General features: G+C 43.8%; 1 long non-coding RNA gene across 8 annotated transcripts; it reads left to right on the top strand.

Annotated features, from left to right (window-relative positions):
• The first annotated feature begins 518 nt into the window (after positions 1–518).
• Positions 519–12,156, top strand: LOC131402414 (uncharacterized). Of its 8 annotated transcripts, XR_009218647.1 has the most exons (9): positions 519–1,044; positions 1,599–1,809; positions 1,953–2,048; positions 2,634–3,140; positions 4,406–4,509; positions 7,548–7,639; positions 10,124–10,159; positions 11,688–11,836; positions 12,135–12,156. It is a non-coding gene; the product is annotated as an uncharacterized LOC131402414 (long non-coding RNA). The 8 variants fall into 8 exon arrangements; XR_009218651.1 differs by lacking the exon at positions 12,135–12,156 and having other exon boundaries at positions 3,001–3,140; positions 11,688–11,916; XR_009218652.1 differs by lacking the exon at positions 12,135–12,156 and having other exon boundaries at positions 2,634–3,134; positions 11,688–11,916.
• Positions 12,157–19,913: the final 7,757 nt, after the last annotated feature.

Genomic DNA, 19,913 nt, shown 5'->3' with positions numbered 1-19,913 from the left:
GGTTGAACTTCAAAAACTATCATTATGTCCTGGTCTTTGTTTTTGCCATCGAGGAGATCAACAGGAGCCCCCAGCTGCTCCCCACCCTGTCGCTGGGTTTCCATGTCTACAATTCCTTCCACAGTGATGTCAGCACCTTGGTGAGCACCCTGAGGTGGTTATCGGGATGGGGTCAGATGATCCCTAATTACACCTGCCAGGCACAGAACAAGAATGTGGCTGTCACTGCAGGAACCACACCAGCATTCTCTGCCCACATTGGGACACTGTTGGAGCTCTACAAAATACCACAGATATGAGCGTGGTGGAGGGATGGATCTGGAGGGACTGAAGTTTTCCTCCTTGGTGAAATTCTGTGGCCACTCATGTGGAAAAGAAGAAAGTGGTTTTGCATGTCTCCCTAAGGAAAAAACCTACCACAGATAGTTCTTGAAATGGTGGATTCATTATTTTGGTGTGTGAATCTGAGAGAGGGATGAAGTAGCCTGAGGCTAGCATCACTGTCTAAAGCAGACCACAGGAGCTTCTGGAAGTGTGGTTGCCCAAATTCTCTCAAAGGAGTGGAAGCTAGATATTCTGAAATAATCATACCCTAGTTATTTATCAAATAGTTAATAAAATTTTATATGTAAACATGTACTTAAAACCACTTTACACTCTTCAAATGCTTTACAAATAGTCACAAATTTAATCCTAATATAAGACAATGAATAGGTAACGTTATTATGGGACTTTTTAGAGATATAGAAACTAAGATGGATAGAGGTTATTTAACCTTCTCAAGTGCGTTAAGCTAGTCACATTAGAGTCAGGATTTGAACCCAGGCAGTCTGGCTTCAACGCCAAGCTTCCCCTCAATCACTTCTACCATCAGATAATATTGCTTCATACTCACAGTGTTAGCACCAAGAATGTAAGTTTAGCTAACTGATCATATGAATTTTGTTGAAATTCTGTTTATTTTTCTTCCAGAGAACTCAATATGGAACACTTTTTCTCTTTTGATTCAGACAACCTATGGAGATTTTGATCCTGTACTGAAAGGTAAGGACTAGTTTTCCTCTCTCTATCAGATAGCTCACAAGGACACATCTCTAGTCTTCAGAATGGTCTCATTGTTGACACATTTTGGCTGGACCTGGGTAGGAATCTTAGTATCAGTTGATAAAAAAGGTGAGCAGTTCCTCTGGGAACTTAGAAGAGAGATGACTATGAATGGTGCCTGCCTGTGACTAAGATACCTGTGAGCAAGAGGACGTACACTTCAAAAGATTGGACATGCATAGCCAGAAGCACAGACTCATCAGCCAACGTGTTTATCATTTATGGTGACACAAGTAGATTAATAAATGTGAGCATTGCAGGAAACCATTATTTAACCACTCAGAAGGTGTGGATCACTACACCACTGTGGGATGCTTCTTTTATTCCATGTCACCACTTTTTCGATACCTACCATGGGAGTCTTTCCTTTGCACACCAGAACTTTGACATATCTGGATTTAAACACTCTCTATGGACAGTTAGCCCCTCTAAATACCAAGAAGACTTTTTCTTTACCAAATGATGCCTTGAACATTTCAACTGCTCATTTGCAGGAACTGAATGTGGAAATTTTTGGAGTGTCCATTCAATGCCTCCCTGGAGTCTCTGCCAAAGGAAACATTAGACACGACTCTGTCTGGATCCAGCTACTACATCTATGATGCTGTGGATGTGGTGGCCTGAGCCCTCCATGAAATACTTTTTATAAAAGCAGAACAGGGGTCCATAATGGATGCAGGCCAGCTCATGTTTCTCCCTTAGCAGGTAAAATTCTCCCTTAAATAGGATTCTCATTATTGTTCTTTTAGGATCCGAGAGTTATTTTATTTGGGTATCGAATTGTGATTGTCACATTGTCACAGATCAGCAGTGACTTGTGCATAATGAATTACTGTTCTTTCTTACAGGTTGCAAGTAAACCTCTAATGATTGTAGGGTCTAATTAGCAACAGTGTCAACTCTTTTAACTAGAAATAATTGATTAAAAACTTTCACTGTGAGAGGTAAGTGTTCAAGAGAAAACAATGACAATTCATCCCAGGGAATTAAAAAATTCAGGGATTTCCAAAATCTAGTTCTGGCCCTATCCCTTGATATCTTAAATGCTTCTGGGGAAAGGACAATTTATTTGAACTTCCTGCATTTTTCTAGAAAGGCTACTGATAGCTAAATAAATATTTCCCCATTGAAATTTAAAATGACTTTTGGAAGCAAGGAGTTTGATCCCCTTTTTACAGATCAGAACCCCAATACTATGAAATATATTTTAATTCCCCAAGTCCTTATCAATTCTACTTAGATGAATTTGTACATGAACCTAGACTTATATAAATCCAAAACCTATGAATAATGTGTCATGAAACTCTTGCTTTCAGGTATGAGGAAGTGAATGTCATGTCAGATCTAAATACACACATTTGTTGTGAATATATATTTGTTCATGTATATATACAACCATATATATAGTTATGTATTATACAAATATCAGTTGTCCATTTATATAGAAATTATATCAATTAATGCGTGAAGATTCTGTACTAGGAGCTTTCATCTCTTCTCTCTCATTTAATAAAATATTTTGTTCAAAGGTAGGAAGAAGCAGGCTGTCTTTCTTTGTCTCTTCTTGAGCTCGAGGAAACTCCCTAGCACCCCTAAAGCAAACCTCATTGCTCAAGGTGCAGCTCAGGTTTAGCCCCACAGCACTCCCTGGACGTGGAATCTTCAGGAATGGTTTAAACCTCACCATGTGCTCTCTGAGGGCAGACAAGAATGCCTGCTTCCTTAAGCGTGCAGAATAGTAAACACTCCCCAAATTGAACTTATTCAGAGGATGACTAATATAGAGGGAAAAAAATCTAATTGCTGGGCAACTCAGTATCCCCACCAGTTCGAATCTGGGTTTTCTGCCTTCAATTTCCATGCTCATTTCATTTCCCAATTATGTCTCCCTTTTAGCTCCACCCATTCCTAAGAAACACCCAATTTTAAAAAAGCACTGGAGCTCACGTGTCACTGGATGAGAAAAGAAACTCTGTGTCACAGCATGTAATTCTGAACTATATGATTTTCCTAAAGGTCTTGGACTTCAGGTGAAAGTAAGGGAGTTTGTTCCCCAGGAACCACGTGGTCAAGGTTTCATCATACATGAGGAGCTGATAGACTGGGCCATGCGATTCAAAAAGGTTGCAGACAAGTCAATCTTGGATTAATCATCTACATCACAAGATAGAGAGCATATATGAAAATAATGGTGAAATCATTTAACTCATAACAAAATTCTCATTTGTTGATATAATTTTTCTTACTGTCCAAGAGATATTGAAAGGACACTTGTAATTAAAGAGATATTCCGGAATTTTGAAATGCTTTATACATTACAGCAGGACAGTGAGGCTACCAATTTAATAGGATGAGCTGATAAAAAATTGATTGAATTCCCATTTAAGCTGAAAAAGTGTCAATCTCACGTGCTTGCAAATTTATTGCTCTGCATGCATTGTGCCCTGAAGATATAACAGATGCTGACGACCTAGACTTTTTATGATTTAAAGATATGATTCAAATTGTCTTTTGCCATACGCTTTTCTTCCAGAAAACAAATTTTATTCTCTTTAACGAAAATCAAAAGAATTGACATTGAGGGTTTTTTTTAATATTTCAATATTTTATTAATTTTCCTTATATTTCCATCTCTTCATCCCAACTTTATACATTCTTGTAGAAAAATTCACCATCAGAAAAAAAGATTCTTTTGGCTCCCAAGGAACTGCCTTCTTCCTCTTCTTCAGATTTCCCTTTAGAACTCAGTCTTGTAAGCCATCCCTCAAGATGCTATATTATATCATTCAAGCCTGTCCCTGTGTCTTTGGTGTATAATCTACCTGACATTAAATACATTACTAAATAAATTCAATAATTACAATTTGTACTAATCAAACAATTCTCATATAAATGCATTGTATGAATTAAAATATTATTTTTTATTAAGGTAAAATCTGCTTATAGTTCAAAAAAGTAATCCTGGAATACCATATTCAGAATCACATTTGTTATTGCCAGATGCCCCATTCCATAAAACAAACAAGTGTCCTAGTCATTGAGATGGAAAATTTTTTAAATCAGTACGTATTTTCGTGTTGGGAACTCTTTTCTGCAGATTGACCTTGATTTTATTTTGCTTTCCCTGGGTGCATCAATCATGTCAAATCTTATAGGTGATCTCTAAGATAAGTTTTGAGATAATTTAAACAATATTATCAATTATTCAATATTATTAAATAAAAAAATATTATCCAATTATATAGTATTGTTCAGTATCATCAATAATTCTCTTCTTTCAAACTCCCCACTCTGGGTGTAGGACGTTCTGTCAGCCAGGATTCAGGAACATCCCTCAGGAAGAGAGAGCTACCTGCTGCTTTGTCTGTGTATTGTGCCCAGAGAGAGAAATATGTAATCAGACAGGTATGAACTGGCAAAATTACACAATCACTTTCTCTCACCTCTTCTTTGTCTCCAAATAAAATGTAAAGGATCTGAGAGTAACCAATAGCATCACATTTCTTCATTATTTTCTATTATTTCATTCACTCATTCAATACATTCATTTAGGAAATCAATACATCGTTTCCATGTTGGGAGTTACCTTGATCTGGCTTCCTTATACTCACATTGTTAGGTTCTGCTGAAGCAGCTCTTCTCAAGGGAATACAACCCTTAAACCACATGATGTGTTAGGCAAACACTTAGAGATTCCGTAGCACCGTATACTCATCTTGATCACAGAATAACACACATGGAATTATGATGGAAGTAAGTGTGGGTGTCTTTAGCACATGCCTCCTATTCATATCTTTACACCCAAGGTGGCGAGCACTATGCCTTACACATAGTAGGTGTGCAAAAACCAGAACTAAAGATTCAATAAATGAATGGACATATTATATTATTATTACTCTAGTAGAAGACATAAACAATGAACTGAGCATGCAAACTTGATAAGATAAAGGCTCTGCTTTCCAAGAAATCATAGTGAGGTACATGTGAAAAAGAATAGCAGGGCAATTTGAAAAGTGCCAAAATAAAGGTAGTTAGAGGTTAGCAGAGTCAACAAGAGTAGATAGTGTTACTTGGATAAATCAGATAATTCTTCATGGAAAGCTTATGTTTGAGTTGAGCTTTTAAAAATATGGGGGGATTTTTCAGTTAAAGATGAAGAGGGCCTCTTGGCAATAGATGTTTGAGCAACAAAAGTTATGCAAGATTAATAAGTTCTGGAGACCTACCATCCAACATGGGCCGATAGTTCACAATACTGTACTGTAGACTTAAAAATTTACTAGGAGGGTAGATTTATGTTAAGTATTCCTACCTCAAAAGAAAAAAAGTATTTTAAAAAAGGAAGTTAAATAAAAAAATTAAAGAGGACAGGAGGAAACATTTGGGGGTGATGAATAGGTTAAGGACTTGAGTAGTGATGGTTTCACGGGTGTATATTATCTCCGAACACATTAAGTTGTATACATTAAATATGTACAGCTTTTTGTATGTCAGTCATACCTCAATAAAGTTTTTTTTAAATGTTTTCATGTGGCATATTCAGACATTCAGAATATGACTAATATGACTGGAATGAGATGATAAAAGACTGATCATGGATGATGATGGAATAGGTAAATAATGAAAAAAAATCCCATCATATTTAAAGTACAATATTCCAGTCTTACCAAACAAAACAGCAAACAATTCATATATACTTATTACCAAAGTTGTCTCTACATTGCTAAATGTTCTGTCCAGTAAGATAATTCATGAAATAACATATTACAGAAATAATAATGGGCTGGAGGAGAGAGCATGTTTACAAGTTATGTTTGTTGTTAGAATGCATCTGGCTATAAATTAAAAAGAAAAAAATCTAAAAGTGTCTTTTAAAAAATATTTATTATATCCCATAAAAAAGACCAGAGTAATTTACTACGATGATTCTTTGTGCCAGAAAAAATAAAAGCACAATTGTTGCATTATAAAGATGGAGAAGGAAATAGGTTTCATTCCATTTGTTATTTACTTGATGAATGATGTCATAGATATCACTTTTTACAAAAAAATAGTGAAAGAATTAAAAAAAAGGCCATGATAGAATGACTCCAGGTTTAGGGAAAGGAATGAAGAAAAGCTATTCAACATCCAGCTACCTGTACAGTCTAGGGGTGCACGGAAAGCATCGCCTCCAGCCCCGCCCCTGGAGCTGACTTCCTCCCACTGTGAAGTCGGCCAGACTTATTCCAGCCCCACCCCCGCCTCTTCCCGCCCCTGGAACTGGTCTCCGCGGACAACCTCCTGGCCTGGTTCCGCCCGCAGCCTGGTCCCGGCTCATTGCCCCGCCCGCACCCTTGTCCCCCCCCACCCCCGGGCCTGGTGTCACTCACACCCTTGTGCCCGCCCACAGCCCGCCCCTAGAACTGGTTCCCGCCCCTAGATTTCGTCCCTGTCCTTGGTGCTGACCCAGCCCGCGTCCCAGCTTCGCACTCACTCTAGACACTGGAGACCTCCCCCGAGGCTGGGGTGCGCGGCCCCGCCCCGCCCGCCGCCTCAACCCGGAGCCCCCAAACGTCCGTCCTCCCTGAACGCCCGCCCGAGACCGGAAGCGGAAGCGCGGGCGGCGCCGTGGATGGAGCGGGAGGTCTGCGCGGTGTGTCCAGTCTTCTCGGCGCGGACGGCATTCCCGTGGACCTTCGGCCAAAGGGGCGACGCGCGGTAAGCGGCGGGCGGTCCCGGCTCCGGTCGCGGTCCAGGGAGGGGCCTGGGCCGCGGGCAGCCCCGTCCCGGCCCGGCGTCCCTCCGTCCCCCCGGAGCCTCGTTTCCCCCGGGCTGTTCGCTCAGGGCGCCCGAGGCTGCTGTTCCTCCCGGCTCCGGGCGCCGCCGGCCCCTCCTCAGAGTCCCCGTCACCGTCCTCCGTGTGATTTTGTCCCCAGGGGGCTTATCCGCGTCTGGAGGCGGTGTTTGGGTTGTTACTAATGGGGGCGCTCCTGGCATCTAGAGGGGGAGGCAGGGATGCTGCTCAGCGTCCTCCAGGGCCCAGGACAGCCCGACAGAGAATCATCCGGCCCCAGATGTCAATGGTGCGGAGGTTGGGAGACCTGCTCCAGGGCCTGAAAATCTCCTGAGCCCTGAATGAAGTGTGGGAATTGTTTACCAGTCAGCGAGCCACTTACAGGGGCCATAAATGACAAGCTTGTTTAAAGGGTCCGGAGTCACCAAAAAGTCTCTGTCCAGCCAAGTGAGTTGAGCGACTCAAGTGCACACAGCACGGAGCTGCTTCTCCCATCTTGGGGAGCAGGTGACTGGACAGGAATCGGGAAAATCCAGTCTCAGCCAACAGTTACAGTTAAATCAGTAAATACGAAAAAGAAAAGTAAGTGGGTTGGGCTTTCCTTCCATCACCTGTATTACTCCCTGTAAAAGGCCTCAAAAGCAGTCTTTGTTTTTTTTTCCGTTAGAAAAGAAAAGTGTCTGTGGGGCTCAAGTTTGAGTTGAAACCAGGCTCAGGGTCCACCTGTCCTCGCTGATCCGTGGATTTCTGTGTGACCAGGTGAGTACCCTGTGGACCTGGTACCAACAGGTTCCAGCAGCCTCCGCTGTGCAGAAGACCTGCCAGTGGGCTTTCCTGGGCTCAGGTTGTCAGCACAAGGACTCACTGAGAGTGAGGGTATCATGAGGAAAATTATTTATGTTTGATGGATTATATTCAAGGGAAAGATGGTAAGGTTTGTGAGGCTCTGTGTGTGTAAATAATTCAGAAAATACAGTTATTTGCAAAGAAGAACACATTAAACAAATATATGTAAATAAGTGTAAATATGTGTAACAGTAAAGAAATATAGACTTACCTGCATTCCGAATTCTCAAAAGTCAGGATTTCATATATAAATATAAATATATAAATGTTTTACGTGTATATGTAGTATTACAAGACATCTCATTAAATATTAGCAGGGATGCTCAGCAACATTCCTCAGGTCTATTCAATTTGACTTCTAAAGACCTGTAAATGCTCCACAAAGATTCAAAATCTTACAGACACCTGGAGAAAAATATGATTTGAACTTCTTTATGTTAGTAACAGAAATGTAAAGTTAAATTGACCAGCAGCCGGATTTATTTTCAGCATATTGTTGTTGTTTATGAGATTTCAAATCATTTGGAGGAATATTAAGCAACACCTTTTAGATAGAAGGGTAGGGCACTAGTCTCCAAAAAGATTGTCCTCTCCACCTCACATTCTAAAGGGAATTAACTTTGCTTCTTGAATCCTTTCTGAAATAACAGTCTGGTGATTCACGTTGAAGACAATCTTGTTAAGTAATTTTATATATAATTGTTGGCCTCTCCTAATTGTGTGTGTATGTCTGTGTGCCTTTTTCATTCTAGCATTCCTGGGACGTTCTTGAGGGAATGTGTGCTTGTCATGCAGTAGATATTCTTTGAGTGCACAATTTATGGTGACCCACCATCCTCATTTATTCAGAACAGAGGGGTTTTCCAGGACACAGGACATTTAGCGTTCAGACCAGGATGGTTCCTCATCTGATGAGCCAGGCCCTGGGCGAGATGCGTGGGGACCTGGAGAACCAAACAGACCTTGTCCCACCTCCATGGGATTTATATTCTGTTAGGGAATTTGGATTGTAGACAGTTAATGATGAGAGTGATTTGGGAGTTTGGCACAAGGGGACTAAACCGGAGGGGACAGGGAAGCGCTCTTGAGAAGGACTGATATTTAGCTTGAGAGCTGGAGTTGGGACTGGATTTAGGTGGTTGGAGGGTTAGACTGGAGTGAGGGTGTGGGAGTGTGTTCAAGAGAGCGTTTCAGACAGAGGGACCCGCATGAGGACACCCCTGAAGCAGAGAGCCTGGTGTGTCCATGAACTGAGAAGAGGGATGGCTGAGCCGAGTCAACACAGGGGGAGGGGTGTGAGCCAGACCAGCGAGGGGAACAGGCTGGACCAGGTCAGGCGTGACTTTGGACTCTGTTCTAAGACCAATGGGAAGACACTGGAGAGGTGCGAGCAGATGGGTGATGTGATTGGCGTTTGGTCTAAGCACGTGGGTTAAAATGGACTTGAGACTTAAGAATGAAGACTTAAGAGGCAGATAGGAGGTGTTGGGAAGAAGGTTACGAATAAGGTGATTGTTCCCTAGGCCTGGGTGATGGCTGTGGAGTAGGAAAGAAGTAGAAAGAGAAGACCTTGGAGTGTAGAACTGCGAGAAGGTAACGGTACTTTCTTGCCTGGATGTGTCAGATGGCACAGGGCACTGACTGTGCTCCTCGCTGCTGTCCGTGCAGACCTGCAGGCGCCCCCTCACCCAGGTCTGTGTGTTCACCCCACTTAGCCACTCACAGGCCTCCCTCCACATCTTAAAGGAAGTCAGGCCTTACTTGTGAGGGGGTTGTCTCAGACGGGAGACACCGAGGAGAGCCCCTCCAGGCATCAGGGCAGCCCCTTCAGCCTCTCGCTCAGGCTCCTCCCCCTCCACTCTCTCGCTTTCCACCCTCAGAAGGACCCCTGCTCAATATTCCACGTCCCCATGTTCTACCTCCCTTAGGCTTGAGAAGGTTGGGCAGCCAGTGGGGTGGACATTGTCTGTACCTTCCACTCTGACCCCCGCAGGTCCCGGGCTGAACAGAGAGCGACTCTACTGGGAGCTGAGCCATGAGAGCCAGGGCGTCCCCCACCTGGGCTCCTTCATCCTGGATGGGGACAGCCTCTACGTCAGTGTTGAGGGGCTTGGCTACAGCCGTGCTTTCTGTCCCTATCATAGTTCTGTGTTGCCTCCATTGCTCTAAAGTGAGCTGTGATCCATCTCTGTCTCCTTCTGGTCGGGGTGCAGTCTTCTGGGGTGATGACTGGGGCCAGCCACCTTCCATCTCGTTTCATCCCCCCTGAACACCCCTCCCCTCTTCCCCTCTGCTTTTCCCTCTGCTTCCCCACAAAGCTCCCTATATCCTCCCTCTCCCTTAATCCTTTATGTTCACCCAAGCTCTTGCTCAGCTCCTCTCACCTTCTCTCCACAGCTGACACCTATGGAGCTGTGGCCCTGACTACTACCAGTGAGTATTCCTGGCCCTCATCTCCTGGGTTCCATCCCCATTTAGGGTTGGGGAGCAGTGGTTCTCCTGCACCCACTGTCCTTGGTGAGAGAAGGACCTGGAAGGGCCCTAACTCATCCCTTCTCTCTCTCCCGTGTTCTGGTGGAGAGTTCCAGCCCAGGGTGAGAAAACCTTAGTGACAGACGTGTTCTCCACCACATTTAAACCAATTAAAGTGGTTTTCACTTTAATTCTCCTAAAGCCTCGCGCTTGGTCCTCCTTTTCCAGGTATCCCGTATGTCTGTCCAGTGTTCTGCCCGTCCATGTGTCTCTCCTCTGTGTTCAGTCTCTCTTGTTCACCTATCTCTCTCTCTTGGGCTCCTCTCATCCACAGGCTTGCTCATCCCTCTACTCACACAGTCACCCCTCCCCTCACTCTCATGTATGCTTCACCTGTGAATGGTGGTCCTGGGACAGCCACTGCTGGAGCCTGGGTGAGCCTGGGGGCTCCTCCCACTCTGTCCCTCCCTGAGACAGCCCTCGCCACAGCTCCCGAGCCAGCCACCACGTCCCTGCATACTTCATCATCACCTGTGCCACCAGAAGCCACCACAGGTATCTGGGGGCCCCTTTTCCTTCCCAAGAGAAGCTCTCCGGCCCCACTCCTCCACCAGCCAGTTGTGATCCAGGAGCTGGGAAGCCAGGGTGTGAAATTCTGGTTTTGAGGAAATGGTGCTGATCACAAAGATTATACCAATGATTCAGTCTGAGGCCAGCCCTCAGAGAGCCCCTAGCCTTGTGAAATTAACACACCAATATAACACTGTGTGGGAGGTTTCGGGGAGAGGCACCTGGCATAGTTTGCAGAGGAAGAGCTTGCTAGAGAAAGTTTCACCTGAACAGAGTCTTTAAGAATGAGCAGGAGAGACCCAGGCAGGTAGAGGATGAAGAGTTTTTCTGGCAGAGAGGATTCCATGAGCAAAGGCTTGCACCAGAAACAACATGCCCTATGCGGAGAATTGAAACGAATTTGGGTTGCGTGAAGCATAAAGTTTAACCCGCAGTAGATGGATAAAATGAGACTGAAAGGTCAGCAGGAGCCAGATTGAGTAGAGCCTTGAGTGCCAGGTCAAGAAGGTTGAACTAAACACTGAAGGCCATAGGGAGCCATGGGTGGTACTGGAGCAGTGGTGGCCCTAGTGAGGTATTAATTTCAGAAAGATTCTTCTAGTGGTGCATGTAGAACATCCTTTAGACAGAGCATCCAGTGAGCCTGCTGGGGTGTTGGTCCGGGTGAAGGAAGTTAAGTCCCCTGAGCTGGGACAGGGATGGAGAGGGAGTGTATGTGAGGACCAGTGTTCAAGGTGAATGGGTGTTACTGGGAGGGAGGAGGAGCTGAGCAGATATGCTGGTTCTGACTTGGGTGACCACACGGGTGGGTGGTGGTGCCCCTGGGAGAGAAGACGCCAGATGATAATAAGTGCAGGACTCTGGTGTGGTCTCAGGCCAGCTCTCAGTGATGGCCATCGCTCTCCCTCTCGTCTTGCAGCTTTGGGGCACAACCTGAAGACCCTCACAGTCACCTTCCCCATCTCCACCCTCCAGTATTCATCAGACAGGAGCAATGGCTCAGCCACGTTCCACTCCACTGAGAGGGTCCTGCAGAGCCTGGGGAGACCCTGGTCCCAGCAGCTCCTGGTGGGTTAAATCCCACCCAGCCCCTCCCCCACTCCCTGTCCCTCCTGCTCCTCCTCCTCCTCCTTCCTCCCCAGCTGGATCCTTGTTCAAGGAGAGCAGCCGGGGCCCCTTCTACACGTTTCAGACCGGTCTCCCTCAGGTAAGACCCTCCCCTGAGCATTTGCCCCTAATGACCACTTTTGTGACCACCCCTCTCTCAGTCTCCCCACTGTCCTCCCATTTCCTCCTTCCTGTTCTGGCCCCCACTCCAGAGGTTTCAGGACCTCTCTCTAGAGTCCCCACGTACCTCTCTCCCCAGGCCTGAGAAGGATGGGGGAGCCACCTGAGTGGACGCTGTCTGCACCCACCGCCGTGACCCCGTGGGCCACCATGCCTCTGTGCTGGGAGCTGAGAGTCTCCACGTGTCTGCTCTTCCTCTCGGTGGCTCCAGGCTCTGCACCCTGGAGTTTATGCATGCAGAGAGAACACCAGCTGCATTTCCCCAGCATCAGCTGGAACCTCAGCAACCCGGAGCCCACATCCTCGGAGTACACCGCCCTGCTGAGGGACACCCAGGACCAGGTGGGTTCTCCCCTGTCCCATCTCTCCTTGCCCTGAAGGCACCCTCATTCCTCCATCTGACTTACATCTGTTACATGGTTGTTTCAGTCCTTCACTTTCCCTGCGTGTCTGGGTTCTCTCAGTTTCCAGAGGTGATGTCCTAGCTGCCTTCCCCATTTCTCACATGGGTAAACTGAAACTCAGAAAAGGGAGTATTGTGCCTAAGGTCACACAATGAGTTAGGGGCAGAGCCAGGATTTGAAGTCAGGTCTCCCTTGCCCCAAGGTCTGTGATCTTTCACCGGCTCCAGTGGCCCCCTGCGTCTCCAGGAGACCTCCATCTCTCCCATTCTCCCTCGCGTTTGTTCTAGGTCACCAAGCTCTACAGAGGCAGCCAGCTGTGAGACATATTCCACTCCTGCCTGGTCACCGACTTGATGTAGGTTGAGGATATTGGAAGCATTGGCTGAGCTGGTGGCTGATGGCTCTGAGCTCCCGTGACACATCCTTGATCTGGAAGTCACTGACATGGTGCCCATTCTGCCCCACATCCCTGTCAGCTAATCCTACCATCTCCTTCCATAGGTTTTCGGGGGTTGAGAAAAGCATTAACATTTGGGGCCACCAACCTCCAGCATCCTCCTCCTCCTCCTCTTTTGGAGACTTTCAACAAATATCAGCAGTCTAACTGTGCTCTCCAATAGTGGAGCCACTAACCACATGGGGCAATTTAAATTTTTTATACACCTCTTGGGATACGATTCACATATTGTGTGTTGGGGGGGGCTGTATTTTTTAGGTTTTTCTATATACAATATCTTCACCTCTGCAAAACAAATAGTTTTACCATTTCCCTTCCAATCTGGGTTTCTTTTATTCCTTTTTCTTGCCTAATTGCCCTCATTAGAAACTCTAGTACCTGTGATTAACATATCAGATGAGGGAAGACATCATGGTCTTGTCCCTGGTCTTAGGGGGAAATTTTCAGTCTTTCCGCATTGCATATGGTGTTAGCTGTGGGTTTTTCATTGACGCTATTTATAGGTTGAGAAAGTTTTTTTCTATTCCTAATTTGTTGAGTGTTTTCTTTTTTAGACATGAAGGGTGTTGTATTTTGTGAAATTCTTTTCTATGTATATGGTCGAGATTACGTGGTATTGGCCGTTATTCTATTAATATGGTGTATTACATAATCAAGTTTTCAGATATTAAGCCACCGCTCCAACTAGAGGTGAGAGATTCAGACGTTCTCAAGTCTGTCCTGGGCATGCCACATCCCTGAGCCCTTGTGGCCTTCTAGATGCCCGCAAATACCCTGGAGATTTTCAAAGCCCCCTGTGGACATCTCATTCCCCCAATTTTTCTTCTAAGTTGTTGGCTCACCTCTTGCCTGCCTCTCCTGGTGTCACTCCCTCAGGCAACTACAATAGAAAACAATTAGCCCTGATTGTTTTTAGCAAGTGCCCTGGGGACAGACTTTCCTCCCTGGGCAAGCTCTGAGTCTAGTAACAACAAGCCCTGAACATGGGGCGTTTTCGGGGAGCTGCCAGGCAGGTCAGCTAGTTGCAGTTGGGTGGGGAGAGGTCTTTTCAGAGCTCCACACCCATTATGGCTGCTGTGCTGCGGGTTGTCTCAGCCACCATGGTTCTGAGACTGACGGTTTTCAAAGTTATGGAGGATATTGTGAGAGCAGGATGGGAATAGTGCAAGTTATAGTGCCACGAAGTTTGCTCCCTTTATCAAGATTCCACCGTGTGTCTTCACTAAACCCTCCTCAGAGTCTTACAAGCCTTTGATTAATTTCTAGACTTCTGAAAAGTTGATTTCGACCATTTTTACCAGTGTTCTCATTGTTTTTATGCATTTGCAGAAGTCCTTACTCCAAAGTTTCAAAAATGTTCTCCCTGTGGTTATTTATTTATAAATTAATTACTTGAAATGAAATTACATGGGAAATTCAGTTCCTCACTCACACACACTAGCCACATTTTAAGTGCTCAATAACAACATGGGGCTAATAATGAGTGTATTTGGTAGTGCAGGCAAATGTTTACATTATTGCAGAAAGTTCTCTTGAACAGGACCCAGAAGCAGGGAATCTAGATTCAGGGTAGAATTCCAGACACCCTTGTTCATCCCTTGTGTCCTTCCAGGTCTGTCCCCCACAGTAACCACACTGGAGTGGACTCCCTGTGTACCTTGTCACCTTGGCACAGAGACTGGACAGAGTTGCCATCTATGAGGAATTCCTGCAGCTGAGCCAGAATGGTACCCAGCTGCAGAACTTGACCCTGGACAGGAAGAGTGTCCTTGGGGATGGTAAGGCTCCCTGGTCATTGGGAAAGGAAGTGAGGCCTTTCTGGGGACTCTGGATGCCTGGGGCTGAGAGAGCATTGAACCTTCTCAGGCTGGCAGGAGGTGGCATAGTCCCCCAGTCTTTACCCACCGTTGAGAGAGAGAAAAGGACACCAGTGTAATATAGGAGGCCCTCACTTTCTCCTAGACAGCTCTGTGACCTCATAGTAGTCACCTCCCTTCTCTGGACTTTTGTTTCCTCATCTCTGCACTGAAAACCACTGGGCCAGATGGTCAGTGAGGGCCTCCAGCTGTGTGTGAAACAGACTTACAGGTTTGGGGGTCATGTGGTTACTGATCCACAGGCTATAGTTTGCCAAGTCCCGCTCTAGATGAGCACCAATGTGCTAGAACTTTCTGCAGTGGTGGAATGTTCTATATCTGTGCTGTCCAGTGCATAGCCACATATTGCTGTTGAGTGCTCGAAGGACGGTATTGGGACTGGTCTTTATTGTTACTGAGTTTTAATATTACTGAGGTACCAGAATTTTTATTTTATTTAACTAAAATTAATTTTAATTCAAAAAGAGACTTGTTGCTGCTCCATATCAGACAGCACACCTCTAAGAGGTTGTCTGGCTAGAGGTACAAGAAGGGGGACATGCACCCTCCCCCCAAGCCCACTGGGTGCTGTGTGTCCTACCCTCCTGGAGTTTATGTTGTAGCTGGCAATAACAAGAATAGAGAATTGAAAATTATCAATTAATTGATGTGAAAAAACTCATACTTGCAGGCGGAAATAAGAGAAGTCTTCCCGCAGGATATTACATTGTAGGTTAATCCTAGAAAATGAATATTAAGCAAATAGATAAAGGAGAAGGGGATGAATGTGTTTCTAGGCAGGGAAGAACACTTTTGAGTGGGAATTTACAAATTTAGAGAGATCCCATAGGCTTGCCAACTGTGATGACCCATTCTCCCCCCGGCCATCATAAGAAAGTCCAGCTCAAATTCAATCCTCTGTGCCCAGAGTTATGAATTTGGTTTAATTTACTAAACTTTTGTTCTGTGATAATGGTCTTGGATTTTGTAGGAATGTGTGGTCACGTTTTAGAGATGGAAACTAAAATGGGGTGAAACATGATGATGTCTACTTGACTTTAATATTTCATTGAAAACATGGGATGAATCAAGGTTGGCAAGTGTTAATAATTTATACATTGATAAAATATTGTTTTAATTGGATGGAATATACATGGTTAAATCTAGATGATGAATGTTTATGAGACTGTTCCCTTTATTTTTCTGTGTCTAAAAAGTTCTGTTAAAAAGAGTGAACCACACTCACATGCATTCTCCATTTGATTCACTTCCAGAATATTCTCCCAACAGAGATGACACCTTGACTGAGAAGCCTGGTAAACCTGCAGGAAGCCCCAGCCCACGGTAGGGGGCGAGTATCTTGATGCTGTGCCTCATTGAAGAGAACCATGCGCACAGGGTCTTGGATGATGAGGAAAGTTGGCCAACCCTTGTCAAGGACAGTTGAGGCACAGTGGGGTCAGCAGGAGCCCTGGGGCGATGACAGGAGGTGGCTCACCCCACCATTTGTCTCCCCAGACCTCCCCTTCTGGGCCCTCATCCTCATCTGCCTCCCGGGAATCCTGGTGCTCATCACAGGCCTGATCTGCTGTCTCCTGGTAAGCCATGACGTGCTGCTTGTCTTCTTACTATTGGGTTATAAGAGCTCTTTATATATTATAAATACACGTCCTTTTCTAGGGATATGTTTTGCAGATGTTTTCTCTCAGTCTGTGCGTGGCTCGCCTTCTCCTTCACAACATGAGTCATTGGGGAAATGAAAGTGACAGTCATCATGAGATTCCACCACACTTGAGGATGGCTAAAAGTAAAAAGACTGACTATAGCAAGTGTTGTTGAAGATTTCAAGTCACTGAAACTCTCATCGAGTGCTGGTGAAAAATAGCTTGGATGCGTCTTTAATAATTACATAAGTCTACCCAGCCATTCCTGCCCTAGGAATCTATCCAAGGGAAATAAACCCGTAGGTCTATACACAGACTTGTACACACATGTAGATAACAACCTATTTATAGTATACAAAAACTGAAAACAACCCAAATGTCCATCTACTGGTGAACGGATACACAAAGTGTGGTATTTCCCCACAGTGGAATACTATATAACCATAAAAACGGATGAATTATTATTTTTTTCTTTTTTAATTATTTTATTGAAATTATAAAGGGTTTTAACATTGTGTAATTTCAGGTGTTCATTATTATTTGTGAATTTCTGTATAGACTGCATGGTGCTCACCAACAGTAGTCTAACTTTTATCCATCACCATGCATATGTGCCCCTTTAACTCTTTCACTCAACCCCCAGCCACCATCCCCTCTGGTAACCACTAATCTGTTCTCTTTATCCCTGTGTATGTTTATCTTCTACATATGAGTGAAATAATGCATATTTGTCTTTGTCTGGCTTATTTCATTTAACATCTTACCCTCCATGTCCATCCAGGTTGTTGCAAACAGGACGATCTTGTCTTTTGTTTCTGGCTGAGTTGTATTCCATTGTATATAATACATACCACATCTTCTTTATCCATTCATCTGTAGCAGGGCACTTGGGTTGCTTCCATGTCTTGGCTATTGTGAATAATGCCTCAGTGAACACAGGGGTGCATAAATCTCTTTGAATTGTTGATTTCAATTTCTTTTGGTGAATACCCAGTAGTGGGATAGCTCAAAAGTATGGTATTTCTATTTTTAATTTTTTGAGAAATCTCCATACTGTTTTCCCTGGTGGCTGCACCAGTTTGCATTCCCACCAGCAGTGTGTGAGGGTGCCCTTTTCTCCTTATCCTCTCCAACGTTTGTTATTTTTTGTCTTGGGAATTATAGCCATTCTGATAGGTGTAAGGTGATCTCTCATTATAGTTTTGATTTGAATATCCCTAATAATTAGTGATGTTATACATCTTTTCATGTGTCTGTTGGCCTTCTCTATATCTTCTTTGGAAAAATGTCTGTTCATATCCTCTGCCCATTTTTAGATTGGATTGTCTGTTTGTTTCTTGTTGGGTTGTATGAGTTGTTTATATATTTTGGAAATCAATCCCTTGTCAGATATGTGATTTGCAAATATTTTCTCCCAGTTGGTGGGTTTTCTTTTCATTTTTTTTTTTTGTGAGGAAGATCAGCCCTGTGCTAACATCCGTGCTAATCCTCCTCTTTTTTTTCTGAGGAAGACCGGCTCTGAGCTAACATCTATTGCCAATCCTCCTCCTTTTTTTTTCCCCCAAAGTCCTAGTTGATGGTTGTATGTCATAATTGCAGATCCTTCTAGTTGCTGTATGTGGGACGCAGCCTCAGCATGGCCGGACAAGGGGTGCGTCTGTGCGCGTCCAGGATCCGAACCTGGGCCGCCAGTAGCGGAGCGCACGCAATTAACCACTAAGCCATAGGGCTGGCCCTGTCTTTTCATTTTGTTCATTGTTTCTTTTGCCTTGCAGAAGCCTTTTAGTCTCATGTAGTCCCATTTGTATATTTTTTATTTTCTTTCCCTTGCCTGAGTAGACATGGTATTGGGAAGGGTGCTGCTAAGACCGATGTCAAAGACTGTACTGCGTATATTTTCTTCTAGGAGTTTTATGGTTTCAAGTGTTAGATTCAAGTCTTTTATCCATTTCGAGTTAATTTTTGTGTATGGTGGAAGATAATGATCTACTTTCATTCTTTTGCATGTGGCTGTCCAGTTTTCCCAATAGCATTTATTGAAGAGACTTTCCTTTCTCCATTGTATGATCTTGGCTCCTTTGTCAGAGATTAACTGACCACAGATGTGTGGTTTTCTTTCTGGGCTTTCAGTTCTGTTCCATTGATCTATGAGTCTGCTTTTGTGCCAGTACTATGCCATTTTGATTACTGTAGCTATGTAATATATTTTCAAGTTAGGATTGTGATGCCTCCAGCTTTGTTCTTTCTTCTCAGAATTGCTTTGGTTGTTCGAGGTCTTTTGTTATTCCATGTATATTTTAGGATTCTGTGTTCTATTTCTATGAAGAAGGTCATTGAGATTCTGATTGGGATTGCATTGAATCTGTAGATTACTTTAGGTAATATGGACATTTTAACTGTGTTTATTCTTCCAATCCATGTGCATGGAATATCTTCCAATTACTTCAGGTCATCATTGATTTCTTTCAATCATGTCTTATAGTTTTCATTGTATAGGTCTTTAACCTCTTTGGTTAAATTTATCCCTAGACACTTTTTTCTTTTTGTTGCAATTGTAAATGGGATTGTATTCTTGAGTTCTCTATCTGTTAGTTCATTATTAAAGTATAGAATTGCAACTGATTTGGTAAGTTGATTTTGTATGCTGCAACTTTGCTGTAGTTGTTGATTATTTCTAATAGTTTTCTGATGGATTCTTTAGGGTTTTCTGTAATTACAATCATGTCATCTGCAAACAGCAAGAGTTTCATTTCTTCCTTTCCAATTTGGATTCCTTTTATTTCTTTTTCCGGCCTAATTGCTCTGGCCAAAACCTCCAGTACTATGTTGAATGGGAGTGGCGATAATGGGCACCTTTGTCTTCTTCCTGTTCTCAGAGGAATGGCTTTAAGTTTTTCACCATTAAGTATGATGTTGGCTGTGGGTTTGTGATATATGGCCTTTATTGTGTTGAGGTACTTTCCTTCTATACCCATTTTATTGAGAGTTATTATCATAAATGTATGTTGGATCTTGTCAAATCCTTTCTCTGCATCTGTGGAGAGGATCATGTGACTTTTATTCCTCATTTTGTTAATGTGGTGTATCACATTGATTGATTTGCGGATGTTGAACCATCCCTGCATCCTTGGTATAATTTCCACTTGATCATGGTATATGATCCTTTTAATACATTGCTGTGTTCGATTTGCTGATATTTAGTTGAGTATTTTTGCATCTGTGTTCATCAGTGATATTGGCCTGTAATATTCCTTCTTTGTGCTATCCTTATCTGCTTTTGCTGTCAGGGTGATGTTGGCCTCATAGAATGAATTAGGAAGTGTTCCATCTTCTTCAACTGTTTGGAATAGTTTGAGAAGCATGGGTATTAAATCTTGTTTGAATATTTGGTACAATTCTCCAGAGATGCCATCTGGTCCTGGACTTTTGTTTTTTGGGAGGTTTTTGATGAGCATTTTGATCTCTTTACTTGTGATT

Source organism: Diceros bicornis, unplaced genomic scaffold (assembly GCF_020826845.1).
Source record: "Diceros bicornis minor isolate mBicDic1 unplaced genomic scaffold, mDicBic1.mat.cur scaffold_100_ctg1, whole genome shotgun sequence".
NCBI classification, from domain to species: domain Eukaryota; kingdom Metazoa; phylum Chordata; class Mammalia; order Perissodactyla; family Rhinocerotidae; genus Diceros; species Diceros bicornis.
Note: the sequence above shows the minus strand (reverse complement) of the source record. Positions and strands in the feature narration are given on the sequence as shown.